The 15,808-nt window shown below is 44.6% G+C and overlaps 17 non-coding genes across 17 annotated transcripts; all 17 read right to left on the bottom strand.

Moving 5' to 3' along the window:
* Nucleotides 1-1,802: 1,802 nt before the first annotated feature.
* trnat-ugu (transfer RNA threonine (anticodon UGU)) lies at nt 1,803-1,894 on the bottom strand. Its single transcript is given in 2 exon segments — nt 1,803-1,838; nt 1,858-1,894. It is a non-coding gene; the product is annotated as a tRNA-Thr (tRNA).
* Nucleotides 1,895-3,075: 1,181 nt separating this feature from the next.
* Nucleotides 3,076-3,167, bottom strand: trnar-ucu (transfer RNA arginine (anticodon UCU)). Its single transcript is given in 2 exon segments — nt 3,076-3,111; nt 3,131-3,167. It is a non-coding gene; the product is annotated as a tRNA-Arg (tRNA).
* Nucleotides 3,168-3,421: 254 nt separating this feature from the next.
* On the bottom strand, nt 3,422-3,724 carry trnar-ucu (transfer RNA arginine (anticodon UCU)). The gene is made up of 2 exons: nt 3,688-3,724; nt 3,422-3,457 (listed from the first exon to the last, which is right to left on the bottom strand). It is a non-coding gene; the product is annotated as a tRNA-Arg (tRNA).
* An 818-nt stretch (nt 3,725-4,542) lies between these two features.
* trnar-ucu (transfer RNA arginine (anticodon UCU)) lies at nt 4,543-4,634 on the bottom strand. The gene is given in 2 exon segments: nt 4,543-4,578; nt 4,598-4,634. It is a non-coding gene; the product is annotated as a tRNA-Arg (tRNA).
* Nucleotides 4,635-4,762: 128 nt separating this feature from the next.
* Nucleotides 4,763-4,854, bottom strand: trnar-ucu (transfer RNA arginine (anticodon UCU)). Its single transcript is given in 2 exon segments — nt 4,763-4,798; nt 4,818-4,854. It is a non-coding gene; the product is annotated as a tRNA-Arg (tRNA).
* A 302-nt stretch (nt 4,855-5,156) lies between these two features.
* On the bottom strand, nt 5,157-5,248 carry trnar-ucu (transfer RNA arginine (anticodon UCU)). The gene is given in 2 exon segments: nt 5,157-5,192; nt 5,212-5,248. It is a non-coding gene; the product is annotated as a tRNA-Arg (tRNA).
* Nucleotides 5,249-5,957: 709 nt separating this feature from the next.
* trnar-ucu (transfer RNA arginine (anticodon UCU)) lies at nt 5,958-6,049 on the bottom strand. Its single transcript is given in 2 exon segments — nt 5,958-5,993; nt 6,013-6,049. It is a non-coding gene; the product is annotated as a tRNA-Arg (tRNA).
* Nucleotides 6,050-7,364: 1,315 nt separating this feature from the next.
* On the bottom strand, nt 7,365-7,456 carry trnar-ucu (transfer RNA arginine (anticodon UCU)). The gene is given in 2 exon segments: nt 7,365-7,400; nt 7,420-7,456. It is a non-coding gene; the product is annotated as a tRNA-Arg (tRNA).
* Nucleotides 7,457-7,985: 529 nt separating this feature from the next.
* On the bottom strand, nt 7,986-8,077 carry trnar-ucu (transfer RNA arginine (anticodon UCU)). Its single transcript is given in 2 exon segments — nt 7,986-8,021; nt 8,041-8,077. It is a non-coding gene; the product is annotated as a tRNA-Arg (tRNA).
* A 529-nt stretch (nt 8,078-8,606) lies between these two features.
* On the bottom strand, nt 8,607-8,698 carry trnar-ucu (transfer RNA arginine (anticodon UCU)). The gene is given in 2 exon segments: nt 8,607-8,642; nt 8,662-8,698. It is a non-coding gene; the product is annotated as a tRNA-Arg (tRNA).
* An 844-nt stretch (nt 8,699-9,542) lies between these two features.
* On the bottom strand, nt 9,543-9,634 carry trnar-ucu (transfer RNA arginine (anticodon UCU)). The gene is given in 2 exon segments: nt 9,543-9,578; nt 9,598-9,634. It is a non-coding gene; the product is annotated as a tRNA-Arg (tRNA).
* Nucleotides 9,635-10,457: 823 nt separating this feature from the next.
* On the bottom strand, nt 10,458-10,549 carry trnar-ucu (transfer RNA arginine (anticodon UCU)). Its single transcript is given in 2 exon segments — nt 10,458-10,493; nt 10,513-10,549. It is a non-coding gene; the product is annotated as a tRNA-Arg (tRNA).
* Nucleotides 10,550-10,818: 269 nt separating this feature from the next.
* Nucleotides 10,819-11,044, bottom strand: trnar-ucu (transfer RNA arginine (anticodon UCU)). Its single transcript has 2 exons — nt 11,008-11,044; nt 10,819-10,854 (listed from the first exon to the last, which is right to left on the bottom strand). It is a non-coding gene; the product is annotated as a tRNA-Arg (tRNA).
* A 1,952-nt stretch (nt 11,045-12,996) lies between these two features.
* On the bottom strand, nt 12,997-13,222 carry trnar-ucu (transfer RNA arginine (anticodon UCU)). Its single transcript has 2 exons — nt 13,186-13,222; nt 12,997-13,032 (listed from the first exon to the last, which is right to left on the bottom strand). It is a non-coding gene; the product is annotated as a tRNA-Arg (tRNA).
* Nucleotides 13,223-13,758: 536 nt separating this feature from the next.
* Nucleotides 13,759-14,078, bottom strand: trnar-ucu (transfer RNA arginine (anticodon UCU)). Its single transcript has 2 exons — nt 14,042-14,078; nt 13,759-13,794 (listed from the first exon to the last, which is right to left on the bottom strand). It is a non-coding gene; the product is annotated as a tRNA-Arg (tRNA).
* A 400-nt stretch (nt 14,079-14,478) lies between these two features.
* On the bottom strand, nt 14,479-14,570 carry trnar-ucu (transfer RNA arginine (anticodon UCU)). Its single transcript is given in 2 exon segments — nt 14,479-14,514; nt 14,534-14,570. It is a non-coding gene; the product is annotated as a tRNA-Arg (tRNA).
* An 844-nt stretch (nt 14,571-15,414) lies between these two features.
* Nucleotides 15,415-15,506, bottom strand: trnar-ucu (transfer RNA arginine (anticodon UCU)). Its single transcript is given in 2 exon segments — nt 15,415-15,450; nt 15,470-15,506. It is a non-coding gene; the product is annotated as a tRNA-Arg (tRNA).
* Nucleotides 15,507-15,808: the final 302 nt, after the last annotated feature.

Genomic DNA, 15,808 nt, shown 5'->3' with positions numbered 1-15,808 from the left:
GATCCCACAACCTTTGAATGCCTTCATACATGCTTTCTGTAAAAAGTGAACATAATTTTGCAAAGGCCCTCACGAAAAAAGGATTTTTGCTTTGTGAGGAAGACGATCTCCGACTCACAAAGGTCGACTCTGGTGGGACTCGAACCCACAACCTTTGAATGCCTTCATACATGCTTTCTTTGAAAAGTGAACATAATTTTGCAAAGGCCCTCACGCAAAAAGTATTTGTGAGGAAGACGGTCTCCGACTCACAAAGGTCGACTCTGGTGGGACTCGCGCAAATGTGCTTCTATTAGGTTCTAATGTAAATTTACTGTCAGATTCGTCAAACTAAAATTGTGCTTCTGTGAGATTTCAATCCACAGTCTTTGAACTGCTTCATTTGTCCTTAGCTTGAAGACTGAAAGCAACCAATACGTTCGATGAGTGAACACAATTTTGCAAAGGCCCTCGCGCAAAAAGGATTTGTGAGGAAGACGGTCTCCGACTCACAAAGGTCGACTCTGGTGGGACCCAAACCCACAACCTTTGAATGCCTTCATACATGCTTTCTTAGAAATCCAACGCGATATCCATTGCGCCACAGAGCCCTTGCTGTGGCTACCACCTTAGCTTGAAGACGGAAAGCAACCAAGACTTTCGATGAGTGAACACAATTTTGCAAAGGCCCTCGCGCAAAAAGGATTTGTGAGGAAGACGGTCTCCGACTCACAAAGGTCGACTCTGGTGGGACTCGATTCCACAACCTTTAAATGCCTTCATACATGCTTTCTGTGAAAAGTGAACATAATTTTGCAAATGCCCTCACGCAAAAGGATTTGTGAGGAAGACGGTCTCTGACCAAGACTTTCGATGAGTGAACACAATTTTGCAAATGGTGGGACTCGAACCCACAACCTTTGAATGCCTTCATACATGCTTTCTTTAAAAAGTGAACACAATTTTGCAAAGGCCCTCACGAAAAAAGGATTTTTGCTTTGTGAGGAAGACGATCTCCGACTCACAAAGGTCGACTCTGGTGGGACTCGATTCCACAACCTTTAAATGCCTTCATACATGCTTTCTGTGAAAAGTGAACATAATTTTGCAAAGGCCCTCACGCAAAAAGGATTTGTGAGGAAGACGGTCTCTGACCAAGACTTTCGATGAGTGAACATAATTTTGCAAAGGCCCTCGCGCAAAAAAGATTTGTGAGGATGACGGTCTCCGACTCACGAAGGTCGACTCTGGTGGGACTCGATACCACAAGGCCCTCACGCAATAAATATTTTTGCTTTGTGAGGAAGACGGTCTCCGACTCACAAAGGTCGACTCTGGTGGGACTCAAATCCACAACCTTTGAAAACTAAAATTGTCAAACTAAAATTGTGCTTCTGTGAGATTTCAATCCACAGTCTTTGAACTGCTTCATTTGTCCTTAGCTTGAAGACGGAAAGCAACCAAGACTTTCGATGAGTGAACATAATTTTGCAAAGGCCCTCGCGCAAAAAGGATTTGTGAGGAAGACGGTCTCCGACTCACAAAGGTCGACTCTGGTGGGACTCGATCCCACAACCTTTGAATGCCTTCATACATGCTTTCTGTAAAAAGTGAACACAATTTTGCAAAGGCCCTCACGAAAAAAGGATTTTTGCTTTGTGAGGAAGACGATCTCCGACTCACAAAGGTCGACTCTGGTGGGACTCGAACCCACAACCTTTGAATGCCTTCATACATGCTTTCTTTGAAAAGTGAACATAATTTTGCAAAGGCCCTCACGCAAAAAGTATTTGTGAGGAAGACGGTCTCCGACTCACAAAGGTCGACTCTGGTGGGACTCGAACCCACAACCTTTGAATGCCTTCTTACATGCTTTCTTACAAGTCCAACGCGCTATCCGTTGCGCCACAGAGCCCTTGCTGTGGCTACCACCTTAGCTTGAAGACGTAAAGCAACAAAGACTTTCGATGACTTTTTCAAATTTACTGTCAGATTCTTTAAACTAAAATTGTGCTTCTGTGAGATTTCAATCCACAGTTTTGAACTGCTTCATTTGTCCTTAGCTTGTAGACGGAAAGCAACCAAGACTTTCGATGAGTGAACATAATTTTGCAAAGGCCCTCGCGCAAAAAGGATTTGTGAGGAAGACGGTCTCCGACTCACAAAGGTCGACTCTGGTGGGACTCGATCCCACAACCTTTGAATGCCTTCATACATGCTTTCTGTAAAAAGTGAACACAATTTTGCAAAGGCCCTCACGAAAAAAGGATTTTTGCTTTGTGAGGAAGACGATCTCCGACTCACAAAGGTCGACTTTGGTGGGACTCGATCCCACAACCTTTGAATGCCTTCATACATGCTATCTGTAAAAAGTGAACACAATTTTGCAAAGGCCCTCACGAAAAAAGGATTTTTGCTTTGTGAGGAAGACGATCTCCGACTCACAAAGGTTGACTCTGGTGGGACTCGAACCCACAACCTTTGAATGCCTTCATACATGCTTTCTTTGAAAAGTGAACATAATTTTGCAAAGGCCCTCACGCAAAAACGATTTGTGAGGATGACGGTCTCCGACTCACAAAGGTCGACTCTGGTGGGACTCGCGCAAATGTGCTTCTATTAGGTTCTAATGTAAATTTACTGTCAGATTCGTCAAACTAAAATTGTGCTTCTGTGAGATTTCAATCCACAGTCTTTGAACTGCTTCATTTGTCCTTAGCTTGAAGACGGAAAGCAACAAAGACTTTCGATGAGTGAACACAATTTTGCAAAGGCCGTCGCGCAAAAAGGATTTTTGCTTCGTGAGGAAGACGGTCTCTGAATCACAAAGGTCGACTCTGGTGGGACTTGAACCTACAACCTTTGAATGCTTTCATACATGCTTTACTTATAAGTCCAACGCGCCAAACTAAAACTAAAATTGTCAAACTAAAATTGTGCTTCTGTGAGATTTCAATCCACAGTCTTTGAATTGCTTCATTTGTCCTTAGCTTGAAGACGGAAAGCAACCAAGACTTTCGATGAGTGAACATAATTTTGCAAAGGCCCTCACGCAAAAAGAATTTGTGAGGAAGACGGTCTCCGACTCACAAAGGTCGACTCTGGTGGGACTCGAACCCACAACCTTTGAATGCCTTCTTACATGCTTTCTTAGAAGTCCAACGCGCTATCCGTTGCGCCACAGAGCCCTTGCTGTGGCTACCACCTTAGCTTGAAGACGGAAAGCAACAAAGACTTTCGATGACTTTTTCAAATTTACTGTCAGATTCTTTAAACTAAAATTGTGCTTCTGTGAGATTTCAATCCACAGTTTTGAACTGCTTCATTTGTCCTTAGCTTGAGGACGGAAAGCAACCAAGACTTTCGATGAGTGAACATAATTTTGCAAAGGCCCTCGCGCAAAAAGGATTTGTGAGGAAGACGGTCTCCGACTCACAAAGGTTGACTCTGGTGGGACTCGAACCCACAACCTTTGAATGCCTTCATACATGCTTTCTTTGAAAAGTGAACATAATTTTGCAAAGGCCCTCACGCAAAAAGTATTTGTGAGGAAGACGGTCTCTGACCAAGACTTTCGATGAGTGAACACAATTTTGCAAAGGCCCTCGCGCAAAAAGGATTTGTGAGGAAGACGGTCTCCGACTCACAAAGGTCGACTCTGGTGGGACCCGAACCCACAACCTTTGAATGCCTTCATACATGCTTTCTTAGAAATCCAACGCGCTATCCTTTGCGCCACAGAGCCCTTGCTGTGGCTGCCACCTTAGCTTGAAGACGGAAAGCAACCAAGACTTTCGATGACTGAACATAATTTTGCAAAGGCCCTCGCGCAAAAAAGATTTGTGAGGATGACGGTCTCCGACTCACGAAGGTCGACTCTGGTGGGACTCGATCCCACAAGGCCCTCACGCAATAAATATTTTTGCTTTGTGAGGAAGACGGTCTCCGACTCACAAAGGTCGACTCTGGTGGGACTCAAATCCACAACCTTTGAAAACTAAAATTGACAAACTAAAATTGTGCTTCTGTGAGATTTCAATCCACAGTCTTTGAATTGCTTCATTTGTCCTTAGTTTGAAGACGGAAAGCAACCAAGACTTTCGATGAGTGAACATAATTTTGCAAAGGCCCTCGCGCAAAAAGGATTTGTGAGGAAGACGGTCTCCGACTCACAAAGGTCGACTCTGGTGGGACTCGATCCCACAACCTTTGAATGCCTTCATACATGCTTTCTGTAAAAAGTGAACACAATTTTGCAAAGGCCCTCACGAAAAAAGGATTTTTGCTTTGTGAGGAAGACGATCTCCGACTCACAAAGGTCGACTCTGGTGGGACTCGAACCCACAACCTTTGAATGCCTTCATACATGCTTTCTTTGAAAAGTGAACATAATTTTGCAAAGGCCCTCACGCAAAAAGTATTTGTGAGGAAGACGGTCTCCGACTCACAAAGGTCGACTCTGGTGGGACTCGCGCAAATGTGCTTCTATTAGGTTCTAATGTAAATTTACTGTCAGATTTACAGACACATTTGTGAGGAAGACGGTCTCCGACTCACAAAGGTCGACTCTGGTGGGACTCGAACCCACAACCTTTGAATGTCTTCATACATGCTTTCTTAGAAGTCCAACGCACTATCCGTTGCGCCACAGAGCCCTTGCTGTGGCTACCACCTTAGCTTGAAGACGGAAAGCAACCAAGACTTTCGATGAGTGAACATAATTTTGCAAAGGCCCTCGCGCAAAAGGGATTTGTGAGGAAGACGGTCTCCGACTCACAAAGGTCGACTCTGGAGGGACTCGAACCCACAACCTTTGAATGCCTTCATACATGCTTTCTTAGAAGTCCAACGCGCTATCCGTTGCGCCACAGAGCCCTTCTATGACTTTCTATGAGTGAACACAATTTTGCAAAGGCCCTCGCGCAAAAAGGATTTGTGAGGAAGACGGTCTCCGACTCACAAAGGTCGACTCTGGTGGGACTCGATTCCACAACCTTTAAATGCCTTCATACATGCTTTCTGTGAAAAGTGAACATAATTTTGCAAAGGCCCTCACGCAAAAAGGATTTGTGAGGAAGACGGTCTCTGACCAAGACTTTCGATGAGTGAACACAATTTTGCAAAGGCCCTCGCGCAAAAAGGATTTGTGAGGAAGACGGTCTCCGACTCACAAAGGTCGACTCTGGTGGGACCCGAACCCACAACCTTTGAATGCCTTCATACATGCTTTCTTAGAAATCCAACGCGCTATCCTTTGCGCCACAGAGCCCTTGCTGTGGCTGCCACCTTAGCTTGAAGACGGAAAGCAACCAAGACTTTCGATGACTGAACATAATTTTGCAAAGGCCCTCGCGCAAAAAAGATTTGTGAGGATGACGGTCTCCGACTCACGAAGGTCGACTCTGGTGGGACTCGATCCCACAAGGCCCTCACGCAATAAATATTTTTGCTTTGTGAGGAAGACGGTCTCCGACTCACAAAGGTCGACTCTGGTGGGACTCAAATCCACAACCTTTGAAAACTAAAATTGTCAAACTAAAATTGTGCTTCTGTGAGATTTCAATCCACAGTCTTTGAATTGCTTCATTTGTCCTTAGCTTGAAGACGGAAAGCAACCAAGACTTTCGATGAGTGAACATAATTTTGCAAAGGCCCTCGCGCAAAAAGGATTTGTGAGGAAGACGGTCTCCGACTCACAAAGGTCGACTCTGGTGGGACTCGATCCCACAACCTTTGAATGCCTTCATACATGCTTTCTGTAAAAAGTGAACACAATTTTGCAAAGGCCCTCACGAAAAAAGGATTTTTGCTTTGTGAGGAAGACGATCTCCGACTCACAAAGGTCGACTCTGGTGGGACTCGAACCCACAACCTTTGAATGCCTTCATACATGCTTTCTTTGAAAAGTGAACATAATTTTGCAAAGGCCCTCACGCAAAAAGTATTTGTGAGGAAGACGGTCTCCGACTCACAAAGGTCGACTCTGGTGGGACTCGAACCCACAACCTTTGAATGCCTTCTTACATGCTTTCTTAGAAGTCCAACGCGCTATCCGTTGCGCCACAGAGCCCTTGCTGTGGCTACCACCTTAGCTTGAAGACGGAAAGCAACAAAGACTTTCGATGACTTTTTCAAATTTACTGTCAGATTCTTTAAACTAAAATTGTGCTTCTGTGAGATTTCAATCCACAGTTTTGAACTGCTTCATTTGTCCTTAGCTTGTAGACGGAAAGCAACCAAGACTTTCGATGAGTGAACATAATTTTGCAAAGGCCCTCGCGCAAAAAGGATTTGTGAGGAAGACGGTCTCCGACTCACAAAGGTCGACTCTGGTGGGACTCGATCCCACAACCTTTGAATGCCTTCATACATGCTTTCTGTAAAAAGTGAACACAATTTTGCAAAGGCCCTCACGAAAAAAGGATTTTTGCTTTGTGAGGAAGACGATCTCCGACTCACAAAGGTCGACTTTGGTGGGACTCGATCCCACAACCTTTGAATGCCTTCATACATGCTATCTGTAAAAAGTGAACACAATTTTGCAAAGGCCCTCACGAAAAAAGGATTTTTGCTTTGTGAGGAAGACGATCTCCGACTCACAAAGGTCGACTCTGGTGGGACTCGAACCCACAACCTTTGAATGCCTTCATACATGCTTTCTTTGAAAAGTGAACATAATTTTGCAAAGGCCCTCACGCAAAAACGATTTGTGAGGATGACGGTCTCCGACTCACAAAGGTCGACTCTGGTGGGACTCGCGCAAATGTGCTTCTATTAGGTTCTAATGTAAATTTACTGTCAGATTCGTCAAACTAAAATTGTGCTTCTGTGAGATTTCAATCCACAGTCTTTGAACTGCTTCATTTGTCCTTAGCTTGAAGACGGAAAGCAACAAAGACTTTCGATGAGTGAACACAATTTTGCAAAGGCCGTCGCGCAAAAAGGATTTTTGCTTCGTGAGGAAGACGGTCTCTGAATCACAAAGGTCGACTCTGGTGGGACTTGAACCTACAACCTTTGAATGCTTTCATACATGCTTTACTTATAAGTCCAACGCGCCAAACTAAAACTAAAATTGTCAAACTAAAATTGTGCTTCTGTGAGATTTCAATCCACAGTCTTTGAATTGCTTCATTTGTCCTTAGCTTGAAGACGGAAAGCAACCAAGACTTTCGATGAGTGAACATAATTTTGCAAAGGCCCTCGCGCAAAAAGGATTTGTGAGGAAGACGGTCTCCGACTCACAAAGGTCGACTCTGGTGGGATTCGATCCCACAACCTTTGAATGCCTTCATACATGCTTTCTTTGAAAAGTGAACATAATTTTGCAAAGGCCCTCACGCAAAAAGTATTTGTGAGGAAGACGGTCTCCGACTCACAAAGGTCGACTCTGGTGGGACTCGAACCCACAACCTTTGAATGCCTTCTTACATGCTTTCTTAGAAGTCCAACGCGCTATCCGTTGCGCCACAGAGCCCTTGCTGTGGCTACCACCTTAGCTTGAAGACGGAAAGCAACAAAGACTTTCGATGACTTTTTCAAATTTACTGTCAGATTCTTTAAACTAAAATTGTGCTTCTGTGAGATTTCAATCCACAGTTTTGAACTGCTTCATTTGTCCTTAGCTTGAAGACGGAAAGCAACCAAGACTTTCGATGAGTGAACATAATTTTGCAAAGGCCCTCGCGCAAAAAGGATTTGTGAGGAAGACGGTCTCCGACTCACAAAGGTCAACTCTGTTGGGACTCGATCCCACAACCTTTGAATGCCTTCATACATGCTTTCTGTAAAAAGTGAACATAATTTTGCAAAGGCCCTCACGAAAAAAGGATTTTTGCTTTGTGAGGAAGACGATCTCCGACTCACAAAGGTCGACTCTGGTGGGACTCGAACCCACAACCTTTGAATGCCTTCATACATGCTTTCTTTGAAAAGTGAACATAATTTTGCAAAGGCCCTCACGCAAAAAGTATTTGTGAGGAAGACGGTCTCCGACTCACAAAGGTCGACTCTGGTGGGACTCGAACCCACAACCTTTGAATGCCTTCTTACATGCTTTCTTAGAAGTCCAACGCGCTATCCGTTGCGCCACAGAGCCCTTGCTGTGGCTACCACCTTAGCTTGAAGACGGAAAGCAACAAAGACTTTCGATGACTTTTTCAAATTTACTGTCAGATTCTTTAAACTAAAATTGTGCTTCTGTGAGATTTCAATCCACAGTTTTGAACTGCTTCATTTGTCCTTAGCTTGAAGACGGAAAGCAACCAAGACTTTCCATGAGTGAACATAATTTTGCAAAGGCCCTCGCGCAAAAAGGATTTGTGAGGAAGACGGTCTCCGACTCACAAAGGTCGACTCTGGTGGGACTCGATCCCACAACCTTTGAATGCCTTCATACATGCTATCTGTAAAAAGTGAACACAATTTTGCAAAGGCCCTCACGAAAAAAGGATTTTTGCTTTGTGAGGAAGACGATCTCCGACTCACAAAGGTCGACTCTGGTGGGACTCGAACCCACAACCTTTGAATGCCTTCATACATGCTTTCTTTGAAAAGTGAACATAATTTTGCAAAGGCCCTCACGCAAAAACTATTTGTGAGGAAGACGGTCTCCGACTCACAAAGGTCGACTCTGGTGGGACTCGAACCCACAACCTTTGAATGCCTTCATACATGCTTTCTTAGAAGTCCAACGCACTATCCGTTGCGCCACAGAGCCCTTGCTGTGGCTACCACCTTAGCTTGAAGACGGAAAGCAACCAAGACTTTCGATGAGTGAACATAATTTTGCAAAGGCCCTCGCGCAAAAGGGATTTGTGAGGAAGACGGTCTCCGACTCACAAAGGTCGACTCTGGTGGGACTCGAACCTACAACCTTTGAATGCCTTCATACATGCTTTCTGTAAAAAGTGAACACAATTTTGCAAAGGCCCTCACGAAAAAAGGATTTTTGCTTTGTGAGGAAGACGATCTCCGACTCACAAAGGTCGACTCTGGTGGGACTCAAATCCACAACCTTTGAATGCCTTCATACATGCTTTCTTAGAAGTCCAACGCGCTATCCTTTGCGCCACAGAGGCCTTGCTGTGGTTACCTTAGCTTGAAGACAGAAAGCAACAAAGACTTTCGATGAGTGAACACAATTTTGCAAAGGCCGTCGCGCAAAATGAATTTTTGCTTCGTGAGGAAGACGGTCTTTGAATCACAAAGGTCGACTATGGTGGGACTCGAACCCACAACCTTTGAATGCCTTCATACGTGCTTTACTTAGAAGTCCAACGCGCCAAACTAAAACTAAAATTGTCAAACTAAAATTGTGCTTCTGTGAGATTTCAATCCACAGTCTTTTAAATGCTTCATTTGTCCTTAGCTTGAAGACGGAAAGCAACCAAGACTTTCGATGAGTGAACATAATTTTGCAAAGGCCCTCGCGCAAAAAGGATTTGTGAGGAAGACGGTCTACTACTAACAAAGGTCGACTCTGGTGGGACTCGAACCCACAAGGCCCTCACGCAATAAATATTTTTGCTTTGTGAGGAAGACTGTCTCCGACTCACAAAGGTCGACTCTGGTGGGACTCGAACCCACAACCTTTGAATGCCTTCATACATGCTTTCTTAGAAATCCAACGCGCCATCCGTTGCGCCACAGAGCCCTTGCTTTTGCTACCACCTTAGCTTGAAGACGGAAAGCAACCAAGACTTTCGATGAGTGAACATAATTTTGCAAAGGCCCTCGCGCAAAAAGGATTTGTGAGGAAGACGGTCTCCGACTCACAAAGGTCAACTCTGTTGGGACTCGATCCCACAACCTTTGAATGCTTTCATACATGCTTTCTGTAAAAAGTGAACATAATTTTGCAAAGGCCCTCACGAACCCACAACCTTTGAATGCCTTCATACGTGCTTTACTTAGAAGTCCAACGCGCCAAACTAAAAGTAAAATTGTCAAACTAAAATTGTGTTTCTGTGAGATTTCAATCCACAGTCTTTTAAATGCTTCATTTGTCCTTAGCTTGAAGACGGAAAGCAACAAAGACTTTCGATGAGTGAACATAATTTTGCAAAGGCCGTCGCGCAAAAAGAATTTTTGCTTCGTGAGGAAGACGGTCTTTGAATCACAAAGGTCGACTATGGTGGGACTCGAACCCATAACCTTTGAATGCCTTCATACGTGCTTCACTTAGAAGTCCAACGCGCCAAACTAAAACTAAAATTGTCAAACTAAAATTGTGCTTCTGTGAGATTTCAATCCACAGTCTTTTAACTGCTTCATTTGTCCTTAGCTTGAAGACGGAAAGCAACCAAGACTTTCGATGAGTGAACATAATTTTGCAAAGGCCCTTGCGCAAAAAGGATTTGTGAGGAAGACGGTCTCCGACTCACAAAGGTCGACTCTGGTGGGACTCGAACCCACAAGGCCCTCACGCAATAAATATTTTTGCTTTGTGAGGAAGACAGTCTCCGACTCACAAAGGTCGACTCTGGAGGGACTCGAACCCACAACCTTTGAATGCCTTCATACATGCTTTCTTAGAAGTCCAATGCGCTATCCGTTGCGCCACAGAGCCCTTGCTGTGGCTACCACCTTAGCTTGAAGACGGAAAGCACCCAAGACTTTCGATGAGTGAACATAATTTTGCAAAGGCCCTCGCGCAAAAAGGATTTGTGAGGAAGACGGTCTCCGACTCACAAAGGTCAACTCTGGTGGGACTCGATCCCACAACCTTTGAATGCCTTCATACATGCTTTCTGTAAAAAGTGAACACAAGTTTGCAAAGGCCCTCACGAAAAAAGGATTTTTGCTTTGTGAGGAAGACGATCTCCGACTCACAAAGGTCGACTCTGGTGGGACTCGAACCCACAACCTTTGAATGCCTTCATACATGCTTTCTTTGAAAAGTGAACATAATTTTGCAAAGGCCCTCACGCAAAAACGATTTGTGAGGATGACAGTCTCCGACTCACAAAGGTCGACTCTGGTGGGACTCGAGCCCACAACCTTTGAATGCCTTCATACATGCTTTCTTAGAAGTCCAACGCGCTATCCGTTGCGCCACAGAGCCCTTGCTGTGGCTACCACCTTAGCTTGAAGACAGAAAGCAACCAAGACTTTCTATGAGTGAACACAATTTTGCAAAGGCTCTCGAGCAAAAAGGATTTTTGCTTTGTGAGGAAGACGATCTCCGACTCACAAAGGTCGACTCTGGTGGGACTCGAACCCACAAGGCCCTCACGCAATAAATATTTTTGCTTTGTGAGGAAGACTGTCTCCGACTCACAAAGGTCGACTCTGGTGGGACTCAAATCCACAACCTTTGAATGCATTCATACATGCTTTCTTAGAAGTCCAACGCGCTATCCGTTGCGCCACAGAGCCCTTGCTGTGGTTACCTTAGCTTGAAGACAGAAAGCAACAAAGACTTACGATGAGTGAACACAATTTTGCAAAGGCCGTCGCGCAAAAAGAATTTTTGCTTCGTGAGGAAGACGATCTCCGACTCACAAAGGTCGACTCTGGTGGGACTCGAACCCACAAGGCCCTCACGCAATAAATATTTTTGCTTTGTGAGGAAGACGGTCTCCGACTCACAAAGGTCGACTCTGGAGGGACTCGAACCCACAACCTTTGAATGCCTTCATACATGCTTTCTTAGAAGTCCAATGTGCTATCCGTTGCGCCACAGAGCCCTTGCTGTGGCTACCACCTTAGCTTTAAGACGGAAAGCAACCAAGACTTTCGATGAGTGAACATAATTTTGCAAAGGCCCTCGCGCAAAAAAGGATTTTTGCTTTGTGAGGAAGACGATCTCCGACTCACAAAGGTCGACTCTGGTGGGACTTGAACCTACAACCTTTGAATGCTTTCATACATGCTTTACTTATAAGTCCAACGCGCCAAACTAAAACTAAAATTGTCAAACTAAAATTGTGCTTCTGTGAGATTTCAATCCACAGTCTTTGAACTGCTTCATTTGTCCTTAGCTTGAAGACGGAAAGCAACCAAGACTTTCGATGAGTGAACATAATTTTGCAAAGGCCCTCGCGCAAAAAGGATTTGTGAGGAAGACGGTCTCCGACTCACAAAGGTCGACTCTGGTGGGACTCGATCCCACAACCTTTGAATGCCTTCATACATGCTATCTGTAAAAAGTGAACACAATTATGCAAAGGCCCTCACGAAAAAAGGATTTTTGCTTTGTGAGGAAGACGATCTCCGACTCACAAAGGTCGACTCTGGTGGGACTCGAACCCACAACCTTTGAATGCCTTCATACATGCTTTCTTTGAAAAGTGAACATAATTTTGCAAAGGCCCTCACGCAAAAATGATTTGTGAGGATGACGGTCTCCGACTCACAAAGGTCGACTCTGGTGGGACTCGCGCAAATGTGCTTCTATTAGGTTCTAATGTAAATTTACTGTCAGATTCGTCAAACTAAAATTGTGCTTCTGTGAGATTTCAATCCACAGTCTTTGAACTGCTTCATTTGTCCTTAGCTTGAAGACGGAAAGCAACAAAGACTTTCGATGAGTGAACACAATTTTGCAAAGGCCGTCGCGCAAAAAGGATTTTTGCTTCGTGAGGAAGACGGTCTCTGAATCACAAAGGTCGACTCTGGTGGGACTTGAACCTACAACCTTTGAATGCTTTCATACATGCTTTACTTATAAGTCCAACGCGCCAAACTAAAACTAAAATTGTCAAACTAAAATTGTGCTTCTGTGAGATTTCAATCCACAGTCTTTGAATTGCTTCATTTGTCCTTAGCCTGAAGACGGAAAGCAACCAAGACTTTCGATGAGTGAACATAATTTTGCAAAGGCCCTCGCGCAAAAAGGATTTGTGAGGAAGACGGTCTCCGACTCACAAAGGTCGACTCTGGTGGGACTCGATCCCACAACCTTTGAATGCCTTCATACATGCTTTCTGTAAAAAGTGAACACAATTTTGCAAAGGCCCTCACGAAAAAAAGATTTTTGCTTTGTGAGGAAGACGATCTCCGACTCACAAAGGTCGACTCTGGTGGGACTCGAACCCACAACCTTTGAATGCCTTCATACATGCTTTCTTTGAAAAGTGAACATAATTTTGCAAAGGCCCTCACGCAAAAAGTATTTGTGAGGAAGACGGTCTCCGACTCACAAAGGTCGACTCTGGTGGGACCCGAACCCACAACCTTTGAATGCCTTCTTACATGCTTTCTTAGAAGTCCAACGCGCTATCCGTTGCGCCACAGAGCCCTTGCTGTGGCTACCACCTTAGCTTGAAGACGGAAAGCAACAAAGACTTTCGATGACTTTTTCAAATTTACTGTTAGATTCTTTAAACTAAAATTGTGCTTCTGTGAGATTTCAATCCACAGTTTTGAACTACTTCATTTGTCCTTAGCTTGAAGACGGAAAGCAACCAAGACTTTCGATGAGTGAACATAATTTTGCAAAGGCCCTCGCGCAAAAAGGATTTGTGAGGAAGACGGTCTCCGACTCACAAAGGTCGACTCTGGTGGGACTCGATCCCACAACCTTTGAATGCCTTCATACATGCTTTCTGTAAAAAGTGAACACAATTTTGCAAAGGCCCTCACGAAAAAAGGATTTTTGCTTTGTGAGGAAGACGATCTCCGACTCACAAAGGTCGACTCTGGTGGGACTCGATCCCACAACCTTTGAATGCCTTCATACATGCTATCTGTAAAAAGTGAACACAATTTTGCAAAGGCCCTCACGAAAAAAGGATTTTTGCTTTGTGAGGAAGACGATCTCCGACTCACAAAGGTCGACTCTGGTGGGACTCGATCCCACAACCTTTGAATGCCTTCATACATGCTATCTGTAAAAAGTGAACACAATTTTGCAAAGGCCCTCACGAAAAAAGGATTTTTGCTTTGTGAGGAAGACGATCTCCGACTCACAAAGGTCGACTCTGGTGGGACTCGAACCCACAAGGCCCTCACGCAATAAATATTTTTGTTTTGTGAGGAAGACTGTCTCCGACTCACAAAGGTCAACTCTGGTGGGACTCAAATCCACAACCTTTGAATGCCTTCATACATGCTTTCTTAGAAGTCCAAAGCGCTATCCGCTGCGCCACAGAGCCCTTGCTGTGGTTACCTTAGCTTGAAGACAGAAAGCAACAAAGACTTTCGATGAGTGAACACAATTTTGCAAAGGCCCTCGCGCAAAAAGGATTTGTGAGGAAGACGGTCTCCGACTCACAAAGGTCGACTCTGGTGGGACTCGATCCCACAACCTTTGAATGCCTTCATACATGCTATCTGTAAAAAGTGAACACAATTTTGCAAAGGCCCTCACGAAAAAAGGATTTTTGCTTTGTGAGGAAGACGATCTCCGACTCACAAAGGTCGACTCTGGTGGGACTCGAACCCACAACCTTTGAATGCCTTCATACATGCTTTCTTTGAAAAGTGAACATAATTTTGCAAAGGCCCTCACGCAAAAACTATTTGTGCTAAAGACGGTCTCCGACTCACAAAGGTCGACTCTGGTGGGACTCGAACCCACAACCTTTGAATGCCTTCATACATGCTTTCTTAGAAGTCCAACGCACTATCCGTTGCGCCACAGAGCCCTTGCTGTGGCTACCACCTTAGCTTGAAGACGGAAAGCAACCAAGACTTTCGATGAGTGAACATAATTTTGCAAAGGCCCTCGCGCAAAAGGGATTTGTGAGGAAGACGGTCTCCGACTCACAAAGGTCGACTCTGGTGGGACTCGAACCTACAACCTTTGAATGCCTTCATACATGCTTTCTGTAAAAAGTGAACACAATTTTGCAAAGGCCCTCACGAAAAAAGGATTTTTGCTTTGTGAGGAAGACGATCTCCGACTCACAAAGGTCGACTCTGGTGGGACTCAAATCCACAACCTTTGAATGCCTTCATACATGCTTTCTTAGAAGTCCAACGCGCTATCCTTTGCGCCACAGAGGCCTTGCTGTGGTTACCTTAGCTTGAAGACAGAAAGCAACAAAGACTTTCGATGAGTGAACACAATTTTGCAAAGGCCGTCGCGCAAAATGAATTTTTGCTTCGTGAGGAAGACGGTCTTTGAATCACAAAGGTCGACTATGGTGGGACTCGAACCCACAACCTTTGAATGCCTTCATACGTGCTTTACTTAGAAGTCCAACGCGCCAAACTAAAACTAAAATTGTCAAACTAAAATTGTGCTTCTGTGAGATTTCAATCCACAGTCTTTTAAATGCTTCATTTGTCCTTAGCTTGAAGACGGAAAGCAACCAAGACTTTCGATGAGTGAACATAATTTTGCAAAGGCCCTCGCGCAAAAAGGATTTGTGAGGAAGACGGTCTACTACTAACAAAGGTCGACTCTGGTGGGACTCGAACCCACAAGGCCCTCACGCAATAAATATTTTTGCTTTGTGAGGAAGACTGTCTCCGACTCACAAAGGTCGACTCTGGTGGGACTCGAACCCACAACCTTTGAATGCCTTCATACATGCTTTCTTAGAAATCCAACGCGCCATCCGTTGCGCCACAGAGCCCTTGCTGTGGCTACCACCTTAGCTTGAAGACGGAAAGCAACCAAGACTTTCGATGAGTGAACATAATTTTGCAAAGGCCCTCGCGCAAAAAGGATTTGTGAGGAAGACGGTCTCCGACTCACAAAGGTCAACTCTGTTGGGACTCGATCCCACAACCTTTGAATGCTTTCATACATGCTTTCTGTAAAAAGTGAACATAATTTTGCAAAGGCCCTCACGAACCCACAACCTTTGAATGCCTTCATACGTGCTTTACTTAGAAGTCCAACGCGCCAAACTAAAAGTAAAATTGTCAAACTAAA

This window comes from Channa argus, chromosome 6 (assembly GCF_033026475.1).
Source record: "Channa argus isolate prfri chromosome 6, Channa argus male v1.0, whole genome shotgun sequence".
In the NCBI taxonomy this organism is placed as follows: domain Eukaryota; kingdom Metazoa; phylum Chordata; class Actinopteri; order Anabantiformes; family Channidae; genus Channa; species Channa argus.
The sequence above is the reverse complement of the archived record's forward strand: the minus strand, read 5'-3'. Positions and strand labels throughout refer to the sequence as shown.